The 24,865-nt window shown below is 39.1% G+C and overlaps 1 long non-coding RNA gene across 1 annotated transcript in view; it reads left to right on the forward strand.

Moving 5' to 3' along the window:
- LOC103741622 overlaps positions 1–22,281 on the forward strand; it is a 70,525-nt gene extending 48,244 nt beyond the window's left edge. The window contains exons 2-3 of the long non-coding RNA XR_001872674.1: positions 21,933–22,069; positions 22,190–22,281. This is a non-coding gene — a long non-coding RNA (uncharacterized LOC103741622). The remainder of the gene's footprint in view (positions 1–21,932; positions 22,070–22,189) is intronic.
- The last annotated feature ends 2,584 nt before the right edge of the window (positions 22,282–24,865 follow it).

Consider the following 24,865-nt stretch of genomic DNA (forward strand, 5'->3'; position numbering starts at 1 on the left):
AGATAACTGCCAGTAATGACAGCCTTGTTGATTATACCAGTCAAGATCTATTATTAAGCATGCAGAAACTTTCATTTTTGCCTTATAAATATGTTTTTTATTCTTTGGTAAACATGCATAATAGCAAAAAATAAAGATAACCCATCCTCATTAAAACCTGAATTCTATAAAGAAAAGGCACAAAAGCTCCCTGTGTTGATATATATTTTGTTTCCCTGAGCAACAGAAAATGCAGTGCTTATTTAACTTAACAGCAGTCTCCAGAAAAATAGAAGCCTGCAGATGGTTGGTTATTTCCTCCATCCCACCCCCTTCATGAGGTGCCTTCAAGTCAGAGCCTGTGGCTTTAACCTCCAAGTCAGTGACAGCTCTCCTACACGGCTAACCCAGGGCTGTGGAGCTACTTTTATAGCCTACTTGGACCTTGAACATGGTAAGGAATTCAGAGAGGAGTAGGTATCTGGGAGAGCATGTGGACTGTTGAGGAGCTTCTGCAACAATTGCGCTGCTGGGAGCTGTCTAGGTCTAGTCTCTAGTTCCAGAGGGTTATGACACACTCAAAGTCTTCATTCCTAGCCTCCCTGTTTGACCTCTGCTGATGATGCTGGGGGCCGTTTTTGCAGGGCATTTGCTTTATCTGAGACCTCAGAAAACTCAAAACCTTTCTCATAGCCACAGACTTGGGCACAGATGGATTTAAGATTGATCTTGACAAGGATGACCAACATCTTGGAAACTCCCTAAGGAAGGGTCCAGCTCAGCAGCTCTCCATGAACACTGTACTTCCTCCAGTGGGGCAGGCGTCTATGCTGTACTGCTGCTACCTAGATTGTATCTTCAGTGGGTTATTTGGCTTCTGAGATACATTATTAAAAGTCCAACATTACCAATAAGACCTCTTCATTTAACAAAATAACAACCCCCAACATTGATTGTTGCCTGCAGCTCTGCCTTCTTGGCCTCTCCGGACATCCACTGGCATCTCTTAAGTGAACCATTTCATTTCCAATAGCCACATGGCAAGTAGGTTTGCATGCTTCTATTTCTCGTCATTCCACAGATGCCACATTACTCAGAGCTGTGCTTTGGTGCATCTTCACAGTTTCTCCTCACTGCTCTACACTGCCTTCCTGCCCCAGCTTTTCCTGTAGCAGCTGCTATACCCCCTGCTGACATCCATCTATGGCACATGCCCCCGCCCACTGAGTGAGTTTGCAGGGCCAGTGAACTGGCTGTGCCCCAGGACTTCCACACTCATCTGGGCATCTGATATTAAGTTTGTTGAAGAGGAAAATTTAAACACTTTAGTGAGAGCAAAACTAAGTTTTACAGCTCTGTGAAAAAGGCATAATTGTGTTATTTCAGCCTAACATATGCCTGTTTTGACTGATGGCATACAGTATGCTTGTGGAGGCCAGAGGACAGCATTCAGGTATGGGTTCTCTCCTCTCCACTGTGGGTTCAAACGCAAGTTGTTTGCAGTAAACATTTTTATCTGCTGAGCCATCTTGGTGGCCCTTGATTTGGTTTTATACTATTCTTTCGCAGCAAACGCAGTGTCTTTGCACAGATATTTGCTGAGCTAAGGTTTTCCTGTCTAAGACGTGCTACTTTTCACTACTTGGTGTCGTTAAGGATACAGGATCATTTGTAATCAGCCAGGAGCTTTCCCCAGTATGTACTTCAGGAGTGTGGTTTGCTGACACTGGGCAGTTTCTGTATAAGATTTATAAAGCACATTTGGTGATGTTTACATTCTTACTGGAGGTTTTCTGAGGGCTGGAAGCACTTAACTACATACAATAAAGTAAAACAAAAGCTGTTTATTTGACATTGCTGCATTCAAGAAGAGTAAATCATCCACTTAGATTTAAAATCATGACACCTGAAGCTCTTAACGAATGCAAATAAGCAGACATATTTTAGGCACTCTTATAACCTGGCTCAGCTGATGATATCGACTAAACCAGGGACCTTGATGGTGGATCTTGGAAGTAAGCTACTGAACATAGGTATTGCCAGTACCATTAGTTTCCAGCCCAAAAACCCACAACACTCTTAAGATTCTTGGACACGATCTTCCTATTTCTAGATGGGGAGAGTTCCCCAAAACACTTCCAAAAATAAGCTAGAGTCTTCATTCCCACACTAGTGCCTGGTCTGGAAACTTCAATTTGAATAGTCTGTTAAATCAGATTCAATTACAAAATTACAGACTGTTTGTCCTTCAGTTCCTCCTCCTAACCTTCCCCTTATACCTACCTGGTGTCTCTTGGCAAAGTATCTTCTGATCACGCCTCACCTTCCCCACGTCCCACTCCATGTGGATCACTGCAATGACTTCTGTTGATTGAATCCCTTCTCCCTCCTGATCCATCCCAGGCATACAGCCCAACTAGCCTCTTGTAAAACAGCTTCGCCCCTCAGGGAAATACCCAGATTCCCTTGGTACAGATGGACATCCAATCCAAGGTGGTTCACACAGTTGTGCCTACTCACATGCTAATGGGAGTCGGTGGTAATATAGAATGCTTGCTTGTATTTGGCTCAGTGTCTACAGTATGAGATGGGTTTATAAGAATAGACATTCACAACGGCACAGACGAGTAAGCTCCCTCCGTTTTAAAATAAACTTTTGGCACAAATCATTGAGACTTTATGCTCTGTGATCTTCTATTTATATATTTAAGAATGCTGTGGAAATTCTTGGTGAGGAGTGCTAAAATCTTTAGGCCTATCTTATAACTTTCTTAGCTTTGCTTTCCACATCTGCTTTGCATAAATCTAGCTAAAACCTTCTCTTGTAGGAATTCTGTAGCCTAATTAAAAGTTTGAGACAGCACATGTGCAAGAATTGGAACGCTCCTGGAAGCAACATGTGTCAAGTGATATAAGCAATATCAAGTTGTTAGCTGCGCTTGCTCTGCTTCTAGTATTTCCTAGGTGTGTGTCAGCTCACGTGGAAGCTGTAGCAAGAGGAATTTCAGAATGCTTGTCTTTACATTGTTTCGTGTTTAATTGGTGGTGATTCAACCTCAGTTCTGCAGAGTCTCTTCTTCCTCTTGCCTTTGGTAAAAGACTTACAGACTTTTACAGATTTAGAACTTACAGACCTTTTTTGTATGTCCAACCGAGAGAACCTAGTATGATAGGTGAATCCTGAGCATAATTTGATAAGGCTAAGAATATTTTTGTTAAAATAAAACTATATTCAAGTATATTTACATTTGGATTTTGTCAAATTGCCCCCGCCAGCAACCTCTGTATGTGAGATGCACATAGGTATGGATGTCAGATGACAACCTCAGGGTGTCAGTCTTCAGGTGCCTTCTACCTTTTTGAGACCCCATCTGTCATGTCATTGTTCTGGAACTTCACTACATAGACCAGGTAGCTGGCACATAAACTTCTGGGGATCTATTTCTGACTTCCTCAGAGCCATCTCTGGGATTACATGCATATACCACTACTCCTGACTTTTTACATAGGTTCTGGGATCTCAACTGATCCTTACACTTGTAAGGTAAGTGATTTTCTGACTGAGCCATCTCTCCATATTATAATGTAAATTGTCTTTCTTGCTGTTCCCAGAATATGACACTACCTATATTGTTTTAAATTTCTATAGCATCAACACTATGACCGGTAGTACTTGGTAAACAACCAAATGTACATTGTAACTTCAAAACTTGAGGTGGTGAATGAACATTCTCAATGACTTTTGTACTTTAAAGTTGACATTAGAATTAGCAAGTCATTATGAAATACATGACCCAGTGACTGATGATTAGTGGATGTTCAAAAATGTGGAATAAATAAATGTGCAGGTGGCTCCCTTTTCCTCTGCTATAATGGAGTTAACTGCTTAAGTTGACTGATCCAACTTTGGATGTCTTTGAATTGTCTGGTTTCCTGACCTTTACCATTTTTGTTTCTTTTGCTTGTGATCCTGAAGGATGGTTATCACACTGATAGTTTAGCCCCTTTTCCAGCAAGAATGGGAGAGAAATTAAACTTGAATTAAGCTTTCACTGTGACTTACTTGTTAGTAGTACTTAATAGAACCAGGAGTAACTTAAAATTCCTGTAGCGATAATAAGGGTTCACTTATTCAGGCTGGCCTTATAACCTTCTGAGTACTCCCCATCCCCACCACCCCGTGTGTGTGTGTGTGTGTGTGTGTGTGTGTGTGTGTGTGTGTATGTGCCTGTGCACATGTGTGCACAGGTACACATGCGTGTAGAGACCAGAGAGCAACATCAGGTGTCATCTCCAGTCAGCTGTTGTCCTCCATCGTGTTCTGCCTTCTCTATTGAGAAAGTCTCTCACTTAATCTGGCACTCACAGGACCTTGACTGATGGGCCAGTTCTAGGATCTATGTGATACCATCCTGTCCCACCACGACCCCCCCCCCACACACACATAGATCATAAGAGTGGAAGCCTTTGTTAGGTTCTCTGGAATATAGATGGTAGTATCTTACATATTACTTTCATGCTCTTATGAATTCACAAGCATTTCTAATTATTTGTTATGAGAGTTCCAAGATAACTGAGTACTGTAGTGCTGCTTTTCCAGCTATTTCAGTTCCTAGTGTAGTAGTATAAAAGTCCCTGGGAACACTTCTTTCACCACTTCACAATTTCAGTGACCTCTTTAGTTTTAGTAATCTGCTGATTGTAACGGATAGGAGTTGCTACAAATTTCCAAATTACCTGTTTGTATCAGTCTTCACAAAGATACTTACACTGGAGAAAGTAGAAGAGCTTATCAGTCTTCAGTCTAAGAGAAAACATTCCTTCTGGTACTGATCAGCCAAGGTGTCATGAATCTAGCTTATAAAATAGTTGTAGATTGCACCTGTTCTTCACAGGGACATTGAAAGATGCCAAGCCAGGTGGATTTAGGAATATGGAACATAGCTCTGGGCAGGCCAAATAAGAGTATCTGGGAGGATACTCTGTTGATGGCTAAGAGACAGGAAAAGCCAAAACTGAGCTCTGGGCTTCAGAAGCAGATTCTTAGAGTCTAGCAGAGGTTGTCATCAAAGTATTATAGTTCTACCCACATCCAGAAAAATCAGACAGCCCCTTAAAAACTCCTGAACTTGGAGACATTCAGAATCAGGACCTTCAACCAGAGACCTGTGACCAGGTTGTATCCTGGACAATTCTGTCTGCCACAGCTGTTGTTTTTGATAAACCAGTGTACAATTGCCTCTGTATACATGTAGCTTAATTCTGAGTGAAGGGAGTGAGACAAAAATAAAAGGTGGCCAGGACATGCTGAAGAAAAGCCATGTGAGCTGAGGAGGAGAGGAGTGAGGGCTTAGGGAAGTCCCTCAGATGATGTCACTTAGCAGAATAAGGTAAGTGACCCAGAGCTGGGGAGGGGCATGCAAGAGCAGATGCAGTCAGAGCGGCAGAGTGCTAGTGTTCCTGGAAGTGCAAGTATGGAGGAGACTTGGCCTTGATGCTCTGCTGCTCACCTCTCTAGAGACTGTGTTTGAGAGGAAGACCTAGCACATAGGCAGCTGGCACAAGCCTCAACTGCAAACTCCAGCAGCTCTCACTTTGAAGCATTAAGTAAAAACACTTGGAAAATAATAAGCCTGAACTTTTCCCTCTAAGCTATGAAATGTGAATTTTAAAGGACTAGTTGTGTGATGAAGGAAGTTAGATGGGGACAGACTCGCATTTCTTTTTGAATTGTATTGCTTTGGTTGCCCATTATAATAGAAAGAACCCTGCCTTGAGAGCCAGTAGATCCACAGAGAAGACTGTAGACAAGCTGTGTCCCTGCTTTGAGCCTCAGTCACGTGTTCTGCAGTGTGGCCCTTGATCTTGAATGGCCTTCCTCCATGCTTTGGACTCTGTTCTGGATGAGCTTGGGCTACCTCTGCCTTCTGAGCTTTTTGTGGCTGACTAGTCAAAGGATGGCCTAAAGGAAGGCTCCTCCTTTTATATTTTTATTTGTGTTTTTCTCTGTTATTTAGAAAATGTTAAGAAAATAAGGAATTTGGAAAATCACTCAGTTTGGTATTCTTCAAGAAACTTCCCATTTCTGGAGTTCATTGCAGGTGTTATTTCATTAGTCCTTAAAAGTATATATTGCTACCATGTATTTTAATCACAGAAATTTTTCCATGTGTCCTGTGACCTCAAGGTTCCTTGATTACTTTTGATTTGGTACCTGGCTTCTTGGTGGCAGTTTCTACTGTGTTTAAATACTGTTGCCTGGGTTGTTTTTGAGATTTGAATAATTATTCAAATTTTATTCTTATGGCTATTTAACTTTTTAATAGTACTTTATAAATTTAGAATATCCTAGCATTCTGAAAGGAGCATGAAAGAAACTTTCAAGCAGAACTTTTCCTCATTCCTTCTGACTGAAGTGTTTCCATGAAATTTTGCCAAGAAGTTTCCATAGATATAATTTCACTTTAGGGCAGATGAGCTAGCCAACTGCTGGTTAAAATGTTTGATTCTTTTCCTTAAGGAGGATATATCAAAAGTGATTAAGAACAGAATTTCTAAGTGTTTTTTTAAAAGCTTTGTATTTATTTTTTGGTCATTCTTCATGATTATACTCCTTTAGAGGGCACAACCTTGTCAAGTTGTCCTGGAAGGGGAGGTGATCTCCCCTGGTCAGCATCAAACCTGTTCAGTCTTGCCACCTGTCTCACTCTTCCTTTTGAAAGTCAAAATCCCACCCAGTCACTCTCCCATTTTTACATTCTCTTCATTTGCTTTTGCTCCATGTATCCTGCAGTGGTGCAGTATATTGATTTATATTCAAGAAATATAAATTCAAGTCTAGAGATAGACCTGACTGTCAGCGTTTCTGAGACCAACAACCACTGTTAAGTTCTAAGGAGGAGTTTGTGCTGGAAAGGGGAGGACTCTGTTAAGATGTAATTTCAATAGCTGCTCCGGACATCTGTTAGTCAAAAACTAAAGGTTTAAGGTTTAGATATCACAGTGATGAAGATAACTGAGTGCCATGAAACTGGGACTCATCATTGGCCACATGAGAGCACTCCACCCAAGTGTTTCATCTGACATTTTCCCAACTTCATTCTTTGCTTATTGTTCCTCATTAAAAAACAAAAACAAAAACACTATTCCTAGGGGAATGAATGGCCACGTAGACTTTGATGAGGGGGCGTGTCTTTTTGAGACAGGGTCTCCCTGTAGCCCCAGCTGGCCTGGAACTCACTATGGAGAGCAGGCTGGCCTTGATCTTACAGAGATCTGCCTGCTTCTGCCTTCTGAATGCTGGGATTAAAGGCCAACATTGGTTTCTTATGTTAGTATTTTTTCCCCAGTTCTTTTGTAATCATCAAATTGCATGAAGTTATGCAGATGCCTTGCCTAAACTTTTTGTTTCTGTCACCACTATCAGAAGAAAAGCAAAGGAAGTGCATTGCTTTAAGCAGTCTAGTAATATACTTGGGGCATTGGGGTCCATAGAACTTCCTTGAATGTGGGTTGTTGTGTGGAAAAACCTCTCCGAACCTTAGTCGATGGCTGCACGCAAAGTATTTTGAACCTACTGCTCTCTGTAGTGAACTCCTGTCTGTGACTGAAAAATTGCTTCACCATCTCCTGGAATGGTCTTGCCTCACCTGAGCTTTGTGTGGCTCTGCCGCAGGGTGGCTGTTGCCATTTTTCTTCAATAGCTATGTCCAGTCCCCCACGGAAGAGCATTTTGTCCCTGAGACCTTCCATATAAGACATTGATAATGGAGATGAGGGTGCCAAGTGATTTATATTTCTTGATTAAGAATGTGATACCAATCATTTGTGAATCCGTCTACTGCACCACTGCAGAATACATGGAGCAAAAGCAAATGAAGATGCTTGGAAAGTGCTGCTCTCCTAGCAATTCCTAATTCTGGTGGACAGTTCTGACATGGAGTTTGTAGCAGCTTATAATTGATGTGTAGGTAGAAAATTGATACTGAGAAATCCAGCTGCTCTCAGTAGTAGTAGTGACTCAGACAGAAGAGAAAATTGTTATGCTCTAAAGTGAACAGATTGTCTTTTCAATTTCTTTTTCTGCCCCATCATAGTGCCAGGCAGCTCCATTTTCACCAAATGTAAACTAAATGCCTTGTTTATCATGGTGCCTCTGACGTTAAGATTATATATACTGCTGTAATCCTTATGCGTTGTGACCATACGTACTTCTATGAGGACAGATGGTACTTTTAACAGTCTTTATAATTCTAGTAGGCTAATTGAGCATCAAAATTTTATATTTGTACCTTAATTGTGGAGAGGTTTAGGGATAGCTTGGAAAGTCATCAAATGTTTGTTTGTTTTTTTCTTTGCATTGCCCTATAGGGGTGTGTGTGTGTGTGTGTGTGTGTGTGTGTGTGTGTGTGTGTGTGTGTGTGTATGCACTCTGTACATTACTGGTGCATGCTCCAACTTTCAAAGAGCATTAAGTGGATTTTCTACAGTGTTTAGGGAAAATATCTACCTATCACTGAGCTTCAAATTATAGTATATGATCTTCATATTAATAAGCACCCTCTTCCTGAAGAATTAAAGTAGCACAAAAATATGTTAGGGACCTCATAATGTTTTTGAGTTTTGATTATGTCATGTTAATTTAGATTCTAATTATAAATATTTAATAAATTAGTTTAATAGACTGGGGTTTTTTTTTACACACAGTAAGTGAAATATTAAGCAAAAAATTAAAACTAAAAAAACAAGATGTAAACATAATTAAGTCTTTGAAATATTTTACTATAATCTCAGAAATGAACAAATGTTACTTTCAGTGTGTTCATTAAATCAGGATACAGTTATCTGTATTTTTATTGGCAGTAGTAAAAGCAGTTTTTTAAAATAAGAAATAATACAGTCTTTTTCTCCTCATCCTGGTCAGGTAACATTTTAGTGTATTGAGACATAGTCAAGACTTTGATTGCAGCTCTTTGGATCATTGCTAGAGTTACAGCTGACTCACAGGGTTGGACTGAAAGTGTTCTTTGCTTACACACACTGCAGGTGAAACTTGAGCAAGACTAGTGTGGCTGTGTGGTTTGTGTTATCTCCCTGTAATGGAATGTAGCTTCCTTGACTTGTGGCTATTTTCCTAAATTCTTCCTTTAAGAAACGTAAAGCTCTCACCTAAAAAGAAGCAAGTTACCCAACTAGGATGATTAGAGGTGAAATATGATTCTTTCTGACATTTTTAGTGCCAACTAATGAACAAACTTCAAGAAAGCAAGTTTTTCAGTGGTTCTGTGTGTCTGAATATGAGCAATCCAATATATTAAACATTTCCCCATAAGTGTGACAGTGTAGTGCCAGTTTCTATTTTCAGTTCTTCAGATAGTAAAACCTGTTCTGTCAGCACTCATTTTATTAAATGCCTCAGCACATGTGTTAGACACAGACATAGAAGACGGGGATCCTGGTCTCAAGCTGAAATCTCAGTAGATGAAGAAGTATTTTAAAGAACAGAAATAGGTGGGTAAAAATATCATTAAACATGATTGTTGCTTAGATTGAAGTTGCTTACATTGGAGGTAAGGCATCCGATGCCTGGAAGATGCCTTTCTTAAGCAGAAAGGGCTTACAGATATGTGTGGAAGAAAGAGATGACTTGGTGATGCAGGCAGCAGTCGATTTGGGTTTACTCCTGTATGTGGACTTTAAAATGACCACAAGGGCTTCTAGGATGTATGATATGAAAGGTCAGAATCCACTTCCCTCGGCCTCAAGCAATTGTGTGAAGATAATGAGAGCAGATGTACACAGGGCAGCCATGATAAGAAGGAAGGGTGCTGGCAAGATGGGGAGCGGAGGACACAAAGGGATCCTTTCCAAATTGCTATCTAATTTATGCGTCTTATTAGTCCAGTGGTCTCTGTACTACCATCGATGCTTCCTTGCTGTTTTCCCACTTAGTCCCTGCCCTCCTGTCCTGTATCCTTTTCTGCAGTGCTGAGATCAAACCCATGCACTGTTAAGCACAAAAGCCACATTTCCAGCCTCTGCCATTCTTCGTTCCATAAATTCCAGCTCAAATACTATTGTTCAAAAGGCCACAAAGTGGTAAATAAAGGCCTCCGTGAGCCAGTCAGGTGAAGGAAGAGCCCTTCTAGAGCTGCTCACAGGGAGCACACAGAGGGTTACAAACCCTATGCCACAGTCCACTGAAATCCTGTGAGCAGTGGGCACAGAGCTGTCCCTGTGGACTTCAATGCAAAGCGTCTTATTTTCTGCACATGTTGTATTATGTTGATCAAAAGAGTGCTTTTTGGTTAATTTGAGATTTACAGTTTTATTTGAGTGGTATAATTTATCAGAGCTTCAAAATAAACTATGTTCTACCCTTTGGAAGAAATATATAAATTGGAGAATTTGTTTTAACTTTGAAAAATCTATATATTTACCTTATAGACAACATTTGTTCAATTGTATCATCTGACAGAATTTCCTTGTGACAAGTGATAACAGATTAACTTTATTAGAAAGAAAGATGGAGCTAGGGAGAGGGAGAGAGATAAAGGGAGATAGAGAGGTAAAGAGAGACAGAATGAAACCAAAGCAAAACATTTTTTGTTTTGCAGTTGAATTTTCACACAAGCTTTTGTACAGAAAATGCTTCCCTTTCCTTTTGACTATGACATGCCATTTAATCTTTTAGACGAGGCAAGAGCACATTCAAGTATAAGCTACGTAAACGTGCCCAGAGCCAGATGTGTTGGTGCATACTTTTAATCCCAGCACTCAGGAGGCAGAGGCAGGAGGATCTCTGCAAGAACAAGGCCAGCCTGGTCCACATACTGAGTTCTAGGCCAACTGGGGCTACAGGGAGACCCTATCTCCAAAACAAAAAAGCAGAAACATGTCCATCTCACTCTGAATCGGATCCATTGGGTGTTTAGGAAAGGTAAATCCTTAGGAAAACATACGTAGTCATAAAAATAGCACCATATTAAAGCCAGGAAAATATAGCATAAATTATAACTCAGATTTTAAAAATATTGTGATGTATATTGTCTAGAGAAATGTTTTCTGGTTGCTCAGTGAAAATTTATAGATTTTGCCATATTAGTCTTATTATATGTGCATTTGAATACATCTGCACTTTTGAGGGTGACCAGGCTAGAACCACAAAACACTACATCTTAATGAGGACAAACATTAATTTAAAAATACACAAAGTAGGGATACTGTACAAAAGAGGTGGTTTCTGACATCGTGTATGAAATTCTGGACTATACTATCCTGATTCTTGGTTTTGAAATGTTTGTAAATTTTTTTCAAAATTTATTATTTTTATTTTATATATGTTTTGCCTGAATGTTTGTATGCACCATACATGTGCCTGGTATCCATGGAGGCCAGAAAAAGGCATCAGATCCCTTAGAACTGGAGTTATAAATAGTTATGAGCCACCATGTGGGTGCTGGGAACTGAACCCAGGTCTTCTGCAAGAGCAGCAAGTGCTCTAAACTACTGAACTATCTCTCCAGTCACTATTTGTACTTGTAATGAAACTTAAATGCATTGTTTTATGAAATTAAAACATCATTCTGTAACAAGATATTTTAGCCAGTGACTTTACACTGCATGAGCACAGTCATTGCAGGGTGGGCGTTGAGATTCATGATACAGTGCCTGTGTCCTGGGTACAAAACTGATCTCCTTAGTGGTCTCCTAGACGATGAAGGACAAGGGTTTTCTAGAATTATGCTCATCATTATGTCTAGGGAACTAGGCAGAGTAAGGACAAATAATGGTTGTTTTCTAGACAAGTTTTGGATCTCTCTCTCTCCTGTCCCTCCCACCACCCCCTCTTTCCACTCACAATTGCTGCCTGACTCCTCAACAGGCCTTCCAGACATTTCTCCAGTCCTCTCCCAAGAAGATATGATTTGGCTTTTATGCTTCTAACTCCTCCTTTCCAGTATTTTCTAATTCTAGGCCACATCAGCACATTTACTCAGTTCACTGGCACTGTTTGATTTAACTTTTCCCCTCAGCATTCACCATCATCTTTGACAGCCCTGTAGCTGAGTCATGTCTTTCCTTGCCTGCCTGGTTCCTTCATCTTCGCATCTGGAGGGTTGTCTTCCTGTTCTTCTCCTTTTCCAACTCCACCCCACAGTGTTAGGCTTGGCATTCTCTTCACACAACAGCACACTGGGAGGAACACTGTGTGTTGTTATGGTAACTTCATCTTCCTGCAGATCTCCCTGGGTGTCACTGCTGTCTCATCTCCTTCTACTATAGTGATCTATGTGTTCACCATCACATTTTCACACTTTCTGTTCCTATTCTTCCTGCTACACTGGGGGGTCTTCATCATCTTGATGGTCACAGAGCCAATACTATTTGGTATTTTCATTACAAACATAAATGCCTTGCCATCTTTCCCTCCATCTGTTTTATATTCCAATTGAACAGACATTTATTAAACACCTACTATGTTTCAGACTCTTTCTTAGGTACTGAGAATGCAGTGATGACACATATAAAAGCAGTGTTTGCCCTCACAGACCCACACACATTGAGGAAATACAGAAAAAAGGAAACGGCTATCCAGTCCATTGCTTGCTCTCACTGTGGGCATCAAAATCCTTAGAAGTTCTTTATGAATAGCTGATACTTTCTCTTGAACGTCTTCAAAAAGCTGTTTGGAGATGTTAAGTGTGAAAATGTGCTTGGCTTCTTAAAAACAAAATATGGTATTGAGCATGCAGAGTGTAAAACTGAATGAAAAAGATTGAAAGATAATCATCATCCCTATAACTTTAACCTGCTGAAGACAGGTCAGAAAGGAAAGACATTCTTACTATTATTATTTTATAGTAGTTTTTTCTTTTGGAGTTTCTTTTCTTAGAGCTACTTTAAAACTTGTAAATCTTAAATGTATCATTACTTAAGTCAGTATTATTTAAAAAGACATTAATTTGTAATCAGTGTTTGATGGTTCTCCAATTCAAAGTGTCATCTTTCCTTTTTTAAAACCTGTACATTTACTAAAGTGCCTTATAGATTAATATCTGCCCTAAAATGGATGTTTAAGCAAATTGTAAGGTATCCCAAATGGAAGCTGATCTGCCAAAACATATTCTAATATGTGTTATATACGTAATCTAATTTCACATGAATGTGCATTAAAAAAATTAAAACTCACACCTCCCTGAGGTATACTGAGTTCTTTTTCTAGAAAATCATTCATTCCTACAATTACAAGCTAAGTTTTCAAAAATTTAGCATCCATCTTATAACCAAAAGACAATTTCATGCTTAATTTTGTTGGCAGGAATCTTTGCTGTTAATAGAAAGCTGAACTTTTTCTATACCATTTTTAAAGTACATAATTACTGTTATTATTTTAATGTAGTGGCAACATTGGAAAGTTGGAGTCAGATTTTAGTTGTGAAGGATGGAGCATTGTATTTTTCTAGTGACATTAGCTCATTACCGATAATGATTATTATGTGGGAGGATTACCCAACATGTGTTCCTTACACTCAGAATATTAACACAGTCTATGAGATATTCTTTTCTTGCTAAGAAAAGGTGTATGGTCTTTGGTCAAGATAAAGGTTGAAGGCTAGAGATATGTTGTAGTCAGTGGTAGAGCATGGGCCTCACATACAGGAGTCCCTTCGTTTGATCCTAAGCACTGGTGACTGGGGAAGGTGTTGAGATATAGGGTTAAATGACATTAAACAGGCCCATTTCCTTACTTATTTCATGATTTCTCAGTCTTCATGATGCCATCCACTAATGATTCTCAAACCTGAAGGTGTTCCAAAGAACACCAGAGCTCATATTCACGCAGAGCCTCTGGCACAGGCCTGGCATTTTTCACTTCCTACATATCCCAAGGAGCTCCAAGTACAAGTAGAGTACAGATCGCACCTTAAGTGACAGGATGTTTAGGGATGCTCACAGCGCTTCCCAGACTCCCTCACCATAGCAGCTTCATTTTGAGGTGCAAGAAATGATCTATGTGTCATACTTGGAGATTTGTTAATTTGAAACTGAATCTTCGGAGTTATAAATGAATAAATTTGTGAGAACTAGAAGTCTAATGCAGAACTTACAGTGGCCCAGGATACTGAAAAACCATTCAGCTAGTCCCTGCTGGAAGACATCCACTCCAAAAGATAGAAGTTAATCCTGGATTATATACTTTTACTTTTAGTACATCTATAAATATTATTAAATTCTCAAGTCCACAATTAAACAATTTCTCTTTAAATTGCCTTTAATAATTCACGTACCATTACCATATTTCCAAACCCCTATATGACTTCAGCAGTCTTTAATCTTTGTTAACAAGGTATTTTATTAGATTGGAAAAACTAGTGGTAGAAACAAATGTTTGATTTGAACATGTTTGACGTTTGAGATGACTTACTATACCTTTAATTGAAAAATCATATAAAACAACTGTCTAGGGAAACATTTGGGGGGGGGCGAATCTGTTAAACCTATAGCAATTTCTTTAAGTAAAAGTGCTTAATAAAATTAAAAACATCATAGATGGGGCTTTGCCCCACCTGGGTCCCACTTTGGCAGGAACCCTATCCTCGCTTACATAGCCTGTCACAGTGCCGCTCCTGGTACCTGCCCCCTGGAGCTGCCTCTTATTTGATGATGTGTCTTGTCTTGCCTTTTAGACTGAGAATTGAATTGGTGATCAAGATCTTACTCATCTTTATACCTTAATACCTATTTTACAGCATCATACAATAACAGATCAATAATGTAAATGATATTTTCAGAAGAAATTCTCAGTTCTTAGCTGGAATGGCTACATAGCTCTCTCCATGGCATCTTTCAGTCTTGAGCTCCCTCACAGCACAGTGACCCCATAGTTCAAAAAGCTGCAGCCGTCCAGCTCCACAGATGTAGCCTCAGATATTTCAAAAGATTATACCTGTCACATCTTGTGGTTGTGGCCAAAGCAAAGCCCCATAATGCAAAAGTCACCCAGATTTATTCTATTTTTGTTTTTTTTTTCCCCCAAGTTAAATAAAGACATTGGATATTTTTATTTTGGTCAATTTATCACTCTTCTCATGTTTGTACTATATAGCAGTTGCGTATACTTAGATTTAAACTTTAGTCTTCCCCAGTTATTTGCATAGTACTATTTTTTCCCCTAAATTTTCCTCTGTTGTATTCATTATTTGGTTGCAAAACTTCCTTTAAAGATTGTCCTAAATTCTGAGCTCTGCCATGTTCTGAAATGCCTTTATTTTAGCTGAATAGGATGGAGCACATCTAAATCTCAGTATTCAGAAGATGGAGACAGGAGGATCACAGGTTTAAAGCTCACCTGGTTTACATGGGGAGTTGAGGCCAGCCTGGGCTACATAGCGAGACCTATCTCAGAACCAACCAAACAAACAAGACACACACCTTTCTTTGCCTTGGTAATATTTGGTGATATTTGCAAACCTTTGCTGTATTTGCTGTAATTGAGAAGAAGTCCATTGTGAAACTCATTCTCATATGTTTTTTGTTTATGAAATATATATGATCTTTGCTTTATCCTTGGAATCCAGGAATTTCAATGACCACGCATATGAAATACTCTCAAAGATGTTATTTTGCTATTCATTCCATTAACTGAGATTTACTTTCTTTTAAACTGTAGGGTCCATCCCCTCTGTTAACATAATGCCTATTTCTCTTCCCTGTACAATTTTCAGTAAGAATGTTGAGGGTTATTAGTGTTATCTAGCCTGTTTACTTTCTTCTGCGTAGGGAGGTTGATCTTCTTGGGCCTCTGCAGCTGAGGCCTTTTCTGTCTTATTCACAGCTTTTGTCTATGGAAAGTGCTTGAGCACCTTTGGCAGCAGCTGACCACCCTCCAGTCTCCTGATCATCTGATCCCAGTCATAGACTATCTGCCAGGCTCTGAGCCTTCCAGTCAGATGCCCCAGCCTGGACAGTAGGCCCCTGCTCTGTGGTGGTAGGGTTTCCTCTTGTTGCTTTACCACGAATCTGCTGCAACTGATATCATTCTGATATTTTGTCACTTTGATAGCATTTTTGAAATTTCTAGACTGACTCATTTTCTTATCTTAAAGAAGAGAACATGCCTTTTTGAGCTGGAGAAGAGCACGTGTAGTATGTGCTCATCCCACCTTAGTCCACTCATTTCTTCCAGAGTTCCACTTAGATTCCTGACCTGTTGATTACCTTATCCTATCTTTTTGTACTTTAAGCTCCATGCACCATTCTGGACTTGTCTTGGTTTCTATTTCATTTCTTTTCCCCTCATTAAAGCATCTGTATGCTATGAAGTACCCCAAGTCCTTTACTGTCTTTCTCCTTGGACCCCTGTCTCCATCTTCCTAGACTGGCTGCCAGGGTCACCTGGCATGTACATGGGATCAAGGTATCCAAACTCTGATACTCTTGCTTATACTTCAAGAACTTTTAACTGCTGAGCCATCTTCCCAGTCCTACTCTGCCAGTCTTTAACCCTTTTTCATTTAAAAAAAATTATAGAAAAGCTCATAGGAAATAAATACAATTAAAAAGAATAGTTAAAGCCGGGCGTGGTGGCGCATGCCTTTAATCCCAGCACTCGGGAGGCAGAGGCAGGCGGATCTCTGTGAGTTCAAGGCCAGCCTGGTCTACATAGTGAGTTCCAGGACAGCTGGGGCTACAGGGAGACCCTGTCTCAAAAAGACCAGAAAAAAAAAAAAACAAAAACGAATAGTTAAAAGCAGTACATCCATGTGATGACTGCTCATGCCAGGCCAGCAGCAGATGCTCTTCACAGACCCCCTCAGTCCTCAGTCATAGCCATTGCAAGGATGCTTTAGATGGTAATTCCTCTGCTACTTATAAATATATACTTCCGTACAGTGTCCTGGTTTTCAGGTATCTCTTGAAAGGACAGAGTGGTGCAGTAGACAGTGTTCTGAAGACTCCTGAGGAACTTGATAACAGTGTATAGAAGTTGTTTTAATGTCATTCTCAAGGTTAAGAAGCTTTTGAAGTTTCCTGCGTCTGCCTCTGCCACAGTGTGTCCAGCTAGCGAACCTTATGTGCTGTCCACTGTATGATGGGGAAGTGCCACTTTTAGAAGCAATCAGTTAATTGAGATTTTTGAACCACAGTTCCAAAAGGAAAGATCTTCCCGAGTTTTCCTTGTGTCTTTAATCATTAATTCATTGTAATATAACCATTATTAGCTAAATTTGGTTCAGTATGTAAAAAAAAAAATAATAGAAAAATACAAAGCCATTGGGGTGTTTTTGTTTGGTTTGGTTTGGTTGGTTGGTTTGGTTGGTTGGTTTGGTTTGGTTTGGTTTGGTTTGGTTTTCATTTTAGTCTAGCTCCTGGGACTGTAACTTGTTTAACCTTGCTTGTCCATAGCAGTCCTTCAAGGTTTATAGGATCTGTTTGTCTGCACAGCTTTATCTTCTTCAGGTCAGCCATTTTTCCTCCCTTGTTCCACTGAGAGCCCATCCTAATGCCCCCTATCAAGTTTTGAGTTAAGAAACAAGAACAGTACCATTCATCTCATCACTTCCTGTGCATGGAAATAATGACTTGATTTTTATCATTGGGTAAATTCAGTCTTCTTAGTTATTAAAGACTTTGGACATGTTTTATATATTATTTCTATCATGGATAAAGTTTTTAGTTAGGATTGGGTCATATTCAGAACTCTGGCATTACAGTAATGTAGAAACCTCTATAAAGTGATATATTTCATTTAACTATTTATAGATTGTTCAAGTCAGCACTTGCCCTTATTTCAGCCCTATTTCTGTGTTAATTATAGTATCCTGGGGACTTCTAATATCATGCATGCATGCCTCACCAGAATTTAGACATACTGCATTTCCGTGGATACACTGCCAAAGAAGGAAATTAGACCATTTAGCATGACTTTTCTTTGGTGCACCTCTTTTTAGTTCTCACAAATCACTCTTGGATAGCATTCTTTTAACAACCTTACCAAGATCCTGTCTCGCTCTTAACTTTGTAATGTGAGGACTCTACCTTCTCTTTTTCTAAATACAGGCATGGCATTTCCTCCTTCCATTTTTCTGGCACATCTTCCATTCTCCATGGTTCTTTGGAAAGCCCTCTAAAATAGTTCAGTTTTCTCGGGTCTTCAGAATATGATCAGTAAGTTGCAGTCGCTGAGGAAAGCACAGCCTACTTTCTCACTGTCTCTTAGCTATGTAAGTATTCATTGCTTTTTACCTTGTCAGTGAAAAATATGGATATTCTTTGACTTAAGTCAGTATGCTTTGAGCTTGGTGAAAAGAGGACTGAACTTGCCTTTAGCTCTACTTAGCTTGGTTTTCAACTCATTACTTGATCTATGATTATACGAACTATAAGAAAATGGACAGGAAAATTTACTATGCTGTGTTTCTGGTTGCTCCCATTGGTTATTGTCCTTGAGGACTGTTACAGTGAGAAGGGTATCTTCGTTCTTCACACTGTAGCTGTTTGAGATGACCTGCTTTGCATTCCAGTTATTGAAGAATCAAAACAAAACAGCTATGAGAACTTCTTGCTGACTTTCTGATATAGTGGTTTCCTTTATAGACATGTTTTTGAACCTCTTTCCATTGGCTTTACTATGTGTCATCATTTGCCTGTTGCCATACTTTGCCTTAATCTTATTCATATTTTGCTACATTGGTGAAGTGATGAACCATAACCACCTCCCACCTGCACCCCCTTACACCCTACATAGCATGTGAACAGAGTTGTGCTTGGAAGATGCTCATTACATTTTGTTAAGCCTAGGTAGTCAGGTCACCAATAAACACTACAAAATTATGACACATTCCTAATGACATAATAACATAATTCTGTGTCTTTCTTTAAACAGTATAACATCTACTGTTTATAATAAGAATAAACACTTCTGCTCCTTTTCTAAATGTTTTTCACTCACATTCTTTTTTTCTTATCTTTTCCTTCTGACATATTGGTTGTTTCATATTATACTCTTGACATTTAATTTGGGGGGGTGGTATTATTTGTTTCCCTGTTGCATAGCAACATTTTGTTCTTCACAACCATCTGCTGATTTTAAGGTGTACAGTATTTTTCAACGGCATACAGAGTACTTCCACATTTCTCCTTCTCTTCATTGCTAATCTACACCAGCCAAGTGTGGGCTTTTATTTCTTCAGTAGACCTGATATGGTATTATTTATTTATTTGTTTACTTATTTATTTATGTTATTTTTGGTCATGTTGAGACAATGTTTCCCCATAGCCCCAGCTGGCCTAGACCTTGCTGTGTAGACCAGGCTGGCCTTGATCTCACAGAATTTCACCTGCCTCTGCCTCCTGAGTGCTGGGACTAAAAGCATGCACCACCAGACTTGACTCTTTTGTATTTATTTATTTATTTATTTATTTATTTATTTATTTATTGACTGATATGATATCTTTGACTACTTGGTATACATAGAATTTCATTCAGTTAATATTTTGAATATGCTTTATATCTCAGTAAACATAAATGCTAAAGGTAAAGTTTGCAATAAAATTATTGCATTTTGTTGTATAAAAATTAGCAAGTCCTTTTTTAAAAATGTTTTGTTTATTTATTTTTAATGTGTATGAGTGTATTGCTTGCATGTATGTGAGTGCACCCATGTCATGCAATGCTGCAGAGGTCAGAAGAAGGCCTCAGATTCCTCTGGAACTGGAGTTAAGGATGTTTCGTAGCTGCCATGTGGGTGCTAGGAACCAAAGCTGGGTCCCGTGCCAGAGCAGTCAGTGCTCTTAACTGCTGAGCCATCTCTCCAGCCACCACCCACCCCCCTTTTTAAATCAGTGAAGAAAGTAGGACTTGAGGATTGGTGCTTTGCCCAGGGGACCCAGGTTTTGATCCTAGACTCACTTGCTCTAAGATAGAAGTGCTTACCAATCCTACTGGAAAAAATCCTCCTTGCAGATTAGGGTCTACCAGGAACTCATGCACTGCGAAACTGGGAGACAAAAAGCTTAGCTGCTAGAGTAGGCATGAGAAAGCCTCAAGAAGGTAGGAAGATGCATCAATACACTCATCTATGTCTGTGAATATGTCAAGAATAGAACAACTGGGGCTGCAGAGAGAGGCTAAGAATGTGTACTTGCAGAGGACCCAAGTTCAGTTCCCAGCACCCTTATCGGGTGGCTCACAACCACCTATTACTCTACCTCCAGAAGGGTCTGGTGCCTCTGGCCTCGGGGGCACATGCACATGTGTGCATGAATAAGATAAAATATATATTAATATTTTACTTTTATTTTATGTGTATAAGTGTATTGCCTGCATATGTGTAAGTGCACCTGTGTCGTGCAATGCCTGTGTAAGTCAGAAGAGGGCATCAGATCCCCTGGAACTGGAGTTTTGGATAGTTGTTAACTGCTATATGGTGCTGTGAATCAAACCTGGGTTCTCTGCACGAGCAATCAGTGCTCTTAACTGCTGAGCCATCATCTCTCCAGTCCCTGTTAAGATTCTTTGAGATATTCTGTATAAAATCCACAAAATTCAATAAAAACAAATTTTAAAAAATATTAAAACAACCACCATCAGAAACCCAGAAACTAGACCTTCTCTGCTAACCTGGAAGTCAGAAAGAAGGTGGAAGAAGATGGGTGCTTGGGTATGCATGTCTTCCCTTTTACTTACAGAATATTGGTTGGAAAAGAGCAGCTGGTATTGGAAGTACAGGGAATAGAGCAAAATTCTCAGATCAAATGATGAAATGAACACTGCAGAAGTTAATTTGTTAGAGATTGAAATAAAACTGCAGAGTAATATTTAGGGAAAATGATGAAGAATGTTGAGAAAACTAGTTCATGATGTTAAATGTCTCTGTGAGTATACATATTTAAACTGATAAGGTCTTTTGGGCATTAAAGGATATAGTAGAATTTCCCTAATGACAAGAATGAGACAGCAAAATGTGTCATCCTTCATTTGTATATTCATTTATTCAGCAGAGATTAATTGAGCACTAATTACATATACAAGGCATTATTCTTATCACATGGTATGATAAAATGTTCTCTCAAGGTGATAAAGAGAGTGACATAGTACACATCATTAAAATATTTAAATTTTACCTGAGCATTTTTTCCTGCTATTTTTCAAACTTGTAGAATGTACATATGAGTTTAGAAAGTCTTCTGGAAGGCACAGTACTTTGACGTTGTCTTAGGAAGCACCCTAACTCCTGTAGGAGCCTATTCTGTCACGGGCATGGTCTTCAACACCATCTCCTCAGCTTTGTCATATTTGAGTCATCACATTTCTTTAAGGAAACCAAGTCAGTCATAAGAGCTCTGCCAAGGGTGCCCTAGTTGCAGGTTGTTAAGACGTAGTGTTTCTTTTCAATCCTACAGAATTTAGCTGTTCATTTTTAAGAGTTACCAGAGCTTTAAAGTCTTGCTTACCTATTGCATAAGCCTGTCCTGTAACTGATAAGGTATTCTCTGTCAATTCATGTTTGTAGATGTCTTTTGTGTACATCTCTTAGAAAACTGGCTCTTATAGAAACCTATAATGTTCATCTTTTAGTTTCCTGATAAATCAATCACATTTACTTATTGGTTCTCCATTTAGAAAATTAAGTCATATAACCAGACTCTGACAACATACTATACTATCCTTTGTATATTTTTAATTAGTCTTCCCCCAGCCCTTTACATGTCAATTTCTACTATGATGTGAAATATTTATTGTTGTGGTAGTTGTTTCCTTTTTTAGTGTTGTAGCACTAGAGATGCTTTGGGCCCTAGATGTTACCTTTCCTAAGTGAAATAGCTGTGAGGGTTCTGGTCATGTGTAGAAGGCCACAGTAATTCTTAGGAACCATCCGCAGTAGGACTCATCAGCAAATCCTCAGAGGCACCCAGGAAGTGTTAACCCTGTGCCTCCTTGATTGCAGGAGGAATGCCCGCTCCTGAGCAAGCCTCACTGGTGGAGGAGGGGCAGCCACAGAACCACCAGGAAGCTGTCTCCACTGGGCCAGGCATGGAACCCGAGACCACAGCCACCACTATTCTAGCTTCCGTGAAGGAGCAGGTACATCCTTTTATTGAAATTTGTGGTGAATTATTTCTTCAATGCCTTTAAAAATTGATCTTTGGATGTGTTTTCAATTTGTCTAACGTCCTTGATGCCTTCACGTTTTCTAATTATAAGGTATTTACATCCCTGAGTACAGTGGGGTGACTGGCATGTAGAGCTGCTCCAGGTGCCAGTCAGAATCGGAACATGCAGGATACTTGTGCGTCTGCAAGTAAGGACAATCTCGATGGTGATTGGTGTCTGTCTCCCACATTGCAGAATGTGTGCATGCACGCAGAGCTCTGTAGGGTGTGTTTCACAATGCTGCCTTTCCATCAGGACTCTGGCAACTGAGACCTGCACTGTCTAGATATTTTGACCATTTTAACATAGGTATTGGGGTTGTCTCTGTGGTTTTTGGATAAAAGCTGTGTCTGTATGTTCGTCTGAATCCAAGTAATGTATTTTGTGAGTTAATGTGCTAAAACTTGTCACACTGTGCCAGTTTGCTTCAGTGTCATGTTTATGTTTATTTTTAAAGGCACTAATACATTGTCCTTTAAATCCAAGTAACCATCTAAATTAGGTCTTATCTCTAATGCTTAGAGAAATTGGAGTTCTGGAATTTAAAAGCTGAATAAGGTGAATGCAAATCTAAAGTTCTAGGAATAGATTTCTATCCCTGCCCTCCAAAAGAACTTATATGCCCCCCATGAAGATTATTCTGCTCAAATATTATATTAATTCTTTAAAAAATAATGATCAAGCTGGGCGTGGTGGCACTCACCTTTAATCCCAGCACTCGTGAGGCAGAAACAGGCAGATCTCTGAGAAGCCAGCCTAGTCTATATAGCAAGTTCCAAGCCAACTTGGGTTACAAGGAGATCCTGTATCCAAAAATTAAAATAAAAAAAAAAAATCTCATGATCAAACCACTGTATGCTTTAACTCAAAGGAAGCAAACTAATTGTCATATACTTTCCTAGGCTAGTTTTTAAAACTTAGTAGCTCACGTAACTGATAACAACAAAGAATGAAGAAATATTTAACATCTTACTTTACCATCTGCCATAACTTAAACTAGGAATGCCTCATGAAAGATTATGCAATATCTAACATTAAAGCTGTGTTTTTAAGAAAAATAATTTTAGAAATTATTCAAGTAACAAGATGTCAAAATATTTTTTCATTCATTACTGAAATGTGAAATTTTTAAACAGTCTACAAAAGTGAGAATTTAAAGGCTAAGACTGTAGAGCTCAGTAGTAGATAGCTTGCCTTGCATGCATAAATCCCTAGGTTCAATCCCTATTACTCCCCCCAAAAGTAAGAATTTTAGACACAGAAAATTATATTCAGATGGTTTTTATTTTTCACCATACTGCAGAATGTCTAGACTTCTGTGATCATTAGTGAGAAAAACATGGCTCTTCCTGTAGCACTCTGTAGGCGTTGATGTGACCTGAAGGGCTAGCTACAGGGTGAGAGCTATGCCATACTTGGGGTGCTTAGGTTTACTGTGTTCTGATGAAATGTGGTAGTACGTTGATCAAAATGCCCAGAACAGACTTAAAACTAGAAACCAAGTACAGCAAGCACAGCAGTAGAGAATTTGCATTTGTACCTTGAGACCAGATATCCTATGTGCTAAATAGGGAAACCTGTTAGGATTTTTGGCACTAGAAAATTCCTTGCTGACCTTAGATTACTTTAAATTGTTATCTTTTAGGGATACATTGAATCTGAAGGGGTATTTTGTGTGAGACAACAGGACCATTCCAGTTTCTCAAAGTATAGTATAGGATATTTATTAAAAGAATTGTCACATATCTCCCTGATAATTGAGTATATTAATACACATTTTCAGTTTCCATACTTAATTTACTTAATTTACTTTAAAAATTGTCAGTGCTCAGTATTCAGGTTTTCAGTCATTCAACCCAAAACTATATCTTTCTTTTGTACTGAGATAAATGCCTAGTTTGAAATTGCTAGCAATAGCTTCCATAGGATTTTTTAAAAAACTAGACAACATATAGTTGAGTTTAAAACTTATTGATAGTATCCTGAAATATGCCACTCCTTGTCATCAACCAAATGGGATATGACACAAGAAAGCTAAATATGAGAGGAAAAACTAATCACCTTATATGTTCAGTGTTAAAATACTAGTCAGAATGATTCTTATCTTGTATGTTACATTCAAGTGAAATACTTAATATTGATAATGCTGTGCATCAAAAGACTGATATTCTTAGGTGGGATACATAATTACTTAAAAAAAAAAAAAAAAAAAGAAAAAAAGCTTTACTTTCTTGCCCTGATCCTAGCCACGAATGATGTTGTCAGCTCTGCTGGTCTCAAAGGTTTGATATCATCAATACCTCATAAAGTTTTGCATTGAGATACAGAACAAAGAGAGACACTTTGAGTGTAGCTGGGTTAGATGGCTTTGGTTTCCATCTTGGCTTTTCTGATTATTGGGTGATCTTGAGTTGTTTTTTTTTTTTTTTAGCCTATCTGCCCCTTTATGTCCTCAGTAATAAAGATGAAAAGTTCCCATATGTCAAATGTGTGCCATAGTACTTGGCCCCTAGTGAGGGCTAATAGATTAATCATCATCAATTGCACATAAGAAAGTGCTCTTAGGAAGAGCCAGGGGTTCTACCTAATAGCATCATCATCATCTTTGCATGCAAAAACGTGGAATTAGGAAGAGCTGGTGTCCTGCTTTTCAGTGTATTTAGAGACTCAGTAACCTTCCTTTGGACATTTATATCAGAAGACAAGCAAACAAACAAAAAACCCTTT

The sequence above is a fragment of the Nannospalax galili genome, unplaced genomic scaffold (genome assembly GCF_000622305.1).
Source record: "Nannospalax galili isolate Female #2095 unplaced genomic scaffold, S.galili_v1.0 scaffold640, whole genome shotgun sequence".
Taxonomy (NCBI): domain Eukaryota; kingdom Metazoa; phylum Chordata; class Mammalia; order Rodentia; family Spalacidae; genus Nannospalax; species Nannospalax galili.